The sequence below is a fragment of the Gobio gobio genome, assembly GCF_949357685.1.
Source record: "Gobio gobio genome assembly, chromosome: 16".
Classification (NCBI taxonomy): domain Eukaryota; kingdom Metazoa; phylum Chordata; class Actinopteri; order Cypriniformes; family Gobionidae; genus Gobio; species Gobio gobio.
In genome coordinates this window covers 27,314,383-27,319,226 of record NC_137109.1, presented here as the reverse complement: position 1 = coordinate 27,319,226, position 4,844 = coordinate 27,314,383, and the positions used below count along the sequence as shown (strand labels likewise).

The 4,844-nt window shown below is 34.2% G+C and overlaps 1 long non-coding RNA gene across 1 annotated transcript; it reads right to left on the bottom strand.

Moving 5' to 3' along the window:
- Nucleotides 1–3,281: 3,281 nt before the first annotated feature.
- On the bottom strand, nucleotides 3,282–4,403 carry LOC307140169. Its single transcript, XR_013818206.1, has 3 exons — nucleotides 4,312–4,403; nucleotides 3,531–3,608; nucleotides 3,282–3,380 (listed from the first exon to the last, which is right to left on the bottom strand). It is a non-coding gene; the product is annotated as an uncharacterized lncRNA (long non-coding RNA).
- Nucleotides 4,404–4,844: the final 441 nt, after the last annotated feature.

Below are 4,844 nucleotides of genomic sequence, written 5' to 3'. Positions count from 1 at the left end.
GGCTGTAACTAATGTGTAATAGGGAGGATAAAAATAAAACGGGCTCCAGTGGGACTCTGATAATGAAGTGGTAAAAAAAATTGAAAAAATGAAAAATATTAAAGAATTCGCGGGGCGCTTTCGTCGGCATGAGTAAGATAGGCTATAAGACCCGCAATATGTCTCTCATCTGACATTTTTATTTATTTACATTAGTAAGCTGCAGGACATAGTCTTTCAAAACATGACCTGCGCGAAAGAGAAAAAAAATGTACCCAGCACTTCTGAATGCGTCTCTGTCCCCAGCACATTTCAAACCAAACTGACGCCCATGCTTTTAACCGATATAAAACGGCGTTTCATGTTACAATGTATGTTTTGGTGTTATTGTTACGTTAGTAATACGTTAAGTTAACTATAAAGTGTCGCTATGTTGTGAGAAATTACTCCTTTACCGAGATCCCAACCCTAACCCTAAGCATTTCTGCACACTTCAATGAACTACAGCGCCATGTTTCCCATTGCATTGATACACTGACAAAGGTATATGGGTAATGTAGTTTAAAACGTTTAATAATGAGACAATAAATGTTAAGTAAATGACATCTTTAATGGACAACTGGATATCTAATTATGTTCATTGTGTAAACCTTTATGACATATATGAGGGACAGGCTGAAATTTGATATTTTACTGTGAGCACTTTTAGAAAACCTTTATGCCAGCTTTCCATATCTGTCTGAAAACTGTGCCCAACATTATTTAGTAAACATAGCATAAGCAGTTGTCCTGCCAATTTTCTCTGTGATACGCTAACCAGAGTTTGAGTAACAGCCATTTGAAATGTGCTTTTTTTTGCCCTTCCAGGGGCCTCTACTGGGTCCCTGAGGGCGGAAGGGCAGTACAACATACACAGATCTATTTTCCTCATCATGGACAACAAACTTTGAGTCACATTTAAATATCAGAGTATTTTCTCTTTTCTATTCTAACATCATGCTTGTATTAGGTTTTGATGGGTATTGTGAGACCATCTGATGAAATACAGAAATATTTGAAAGAAATGTAATATAATTATTAATATTTATTTTCTTTTATGGATAAACACCCATAAATATAATGGATGAACCCACAACAACTTGCCATTATCCAGTTTCCAGTGTAAACAAAAACTATTTAGATTTACACTTCACTATTATTATTAAATATAGGACAATGCACCATTAAGTAAAATAACAAAAGAGATATTGCCAAAATTGTATGCATTTTCACGTACCTGACATCGGTAATGTGCATGCTTTAATTTTTATTGCAGTAGTAGATGTACCGGATTTATCAACATGGATCATCGTCAGTTAAGCTTGAAGTGTTTGAAATTCTTCCCTTTATTTCACTGAAAACTGGCGTATTGTCACAGCATGCAAATACAACTTTTTGGTGCATTGTTGTACCAAATATAATATAACCAGATGAAAAATGTTTATGTTTCAAGTAAAATAATATTGTTAATTACTTTGATAACCTAAATCAACTCATAAAATGTGTATTTACTTTAAAAACACCATACACAATATTAACCATACTTTATCACTCAACTCTTTATTGGAGGATACAGTATACAGTTGATAAAGTAGCATAAAGAAAAATTAGATTCAAGATAAATAAAAATGGGTCTTCAAAAATACATTATCATATTAATCCATTCACAGCTGCTGAAGCCACACAAATGAGTGCCACAGAATCCCATCCAGTCAACTATGATACAGAAAACAGATTTGATATTGTGTTGAAAAATAATGATTCATTATCACAGCTAGACTGGTTTCTTGCTCTTCCCTCTATCATGTTCATGTTCTATCCTGTTCTTCTTCTTCTAAACAGTTTGCCCACTTGTACCCTACAGTGTATAACTGATAAACAGATGATGTGGTCACTGATGTGGTGTAGCCTTTTCTCAACCAGAGGAAGAAGTTGTAACATCCCATTGTCAGGCATTCTCCAGTCCTGGTCTAAAAGTAAAAGAAAAAACACAATTCAAATTAAGTTTAATGTAGTCAGGTTAGCATATGTTCTGCATGATTTAAGCAGTGGTTGGCTACTCTGGGCCTCAGCATCCATTGTCCTGCAGATTTAGCTCCAACCTCAAACCCACCTGCCTATAATTATCTATAAGTAAACCTGAAGACTTTAGTTACAAATTCCAGGCATGCTCGGTTAGTCTTGGAGGTAAACTCTCCATTTCAAAAGGCCCAGATTTGCCCATTCCTAATTTAAATTTACAAAGCCGCAGTCAGTACATTATATAATATACACATTGAAGCAGTATGTATATAATATTGCAGCACATTATATTAGCCAAGTACTGACAAAAAATATTTTACCCATATCAACAGCAACCTTTTAAACAGCAGATCTTTAAAAATATATTTTAGAAAGGCATGGTCTCTTCTTAGCCTTTGCCAGTGATGCTAGATTTCTTTTAAGACAACATACTCTTCTGTCACTTGTTTCAAGAGCATCACTTGTGATAGCCTGCACAATGTAAAATTGTTAAAATAAGGCAATACAATAGGTACAGAGGCACAAGACTTACCATGCTTATGAAGCACCCATGGCCATGCATAGTTCTCAGAGACTGGAATTTTTGCCTCTTGTATTCCTCCTTGGCTACACATTAGTCTTTTCCTGTAGAATCTTCTGAAGTGTGTGCCTTCTCTTGCTATCCATCTTAAAACACAAATGCAATGTGTTTTAGTCTGTGGAGTATAAAGCCTTGTTTCAAGCAAAAAAACTAACCAGATATTTCACATAATTCAAAGAACATTTACTATTTGATTCCTAATATATGCCACAACTCATTATCTTCCAAAGCTACACAGAACCACCCATGGTCTACAAAACAATAGAGAAATACCTGGAGTTTATACCAACTAAATGCTTTTTTTAACCCTTCAATACATGTCTGCTTTTATCTAAGACAAACAGACGGTGCCATTTTTAAGAATTGAAGGCCAAAAGTGTTCCAGCCTTTAGGCTAAAAGGCAATCATTTTAATAATAATTGTATCAAAAAGGGAAACAAATATTTACCATTTTAGATAAATCCAAGATACAGAACCTAATTTGCTCATTTTAGGAGTTATAAAAAGATTTAGACATGAATAATGGTGTGTATTTTATCAGAGTATAGAAAGACTGATCACAGCTGTCCTTTAAGAGATCAACATCAAATTCTGTACTACATATTAAAGCAAGACAATACATCAATACAAGACATACCAATGGACTTGCGCACTTTTCTGTCGTCTTTGGGCACAAGATGGCCATGTTCCTTCCTCACCCTAAACAAAGGACTTATTCGATTAGCTTGCTTCGATATAAGGGTCTGGTCTTTCTTCTCTGCTGTAAAACAAGAAAGTCTCACTTACTTTATGTGCAATTACTATTGTTTTTGAAACATATACATTAAGACAGTTACAATAAAATGAATTTACATACAATTCAGGGGAGCATTTCATGAGTAAATACTGATATACTAAAAATATTATTTACCTGATTACGGCAAGATTCACTACAACTAACTAGTAGCTCTTGTGAGGGTTGGCTCATAAAAGTAATCTGCAAGTAATCCTGCAAAACAGAAAGAAAGGAAATTTCATTACATTGCATGCAAGTTGTGATTTCATACATAACTGTTTCTTTCTTTAAAAAGTGTTGCACAATGTAATGTTAAATACATTTATGAAACAAGTTCACTGATAGGTGTGCATTTCCATTATTAAAAGTATATTTTTAGTAGCACATATGAATTTGTTTAAAAATGTTGATTATTTACTTGATCTTTTGATCACGTAAATTATTTACATGCAAACAGGATGTTATCAGCAGTGCAACTGATGACAAAATAATTGAATATCTGATGTTATGTGAGCATTTCCGCTCTTGCAAACAGAGGTAGGTCATGAGGTGTGAAGAGACCTCCCCAATGGCCCAATTTGTAATCATTTTAAAGAATACATTGGACCTAATATAAACTTTTCTTTCTGGGACTGCTTTCCAAGAAGGGGAGCAACTGATTTACAAAAATCATGATAAATATGTACAGGAATTGAGGCTGTAGCCAATGGCAGGAGTCGGAGTAAAAGCTGCAGGATTATGTATGAGTATTTGTACAAATATGTACGAGTATCATATGAATTTGACAGTTTGTTAAATCTTGTGAATTATTAAGACTTTGAGAACATGTTCTCACTGATTGAGCCATGGGGTTTGTAAGAATATGTTTAAGAAACAACAAATGCTTGATAAAGCTTTCAAACCAACACATACTTACCATTGCAAATATTTGCTGTTGCTGCTTTCGGTCTTCTCCATTACTTTTCCATGAACAAGAATGGGCTGACTGAGTCCGAAAGGCCCTTTTGGTCGTTTCAGGTTAAAAAAAAAAAAAGAGAAAAAGTCATAATATATAACAGATACATTATATACAGGACAAAGTACTATTTACATCACAATATTTGGATTTTACATTAAAAGGCATTAAAAAGCATGGTAAGTGTTGTGGATACTGTCTATTTACAACAATCATCACATTACAACTAAGGTTGTTTTTATTGTGCTTCTACTACAAATGCCACGTTGAAACTACACTAGTTGTTATTATTAAATATGAATAACTGTTTAAAAGGTCTATAGCACGTCACGTGACAGTGTTTAATCGCCCTATTAGCAAGGTGTGTGGATTTAGAAAGCAAAGAAAAGCGAAGCTTGAGTGGAAATGAAAGATATAATGCAGTGACTGAACATAATCTGATCAATAACGACAGAAAATACTTTATATCAAATATTCATGGCTACTCACCAACA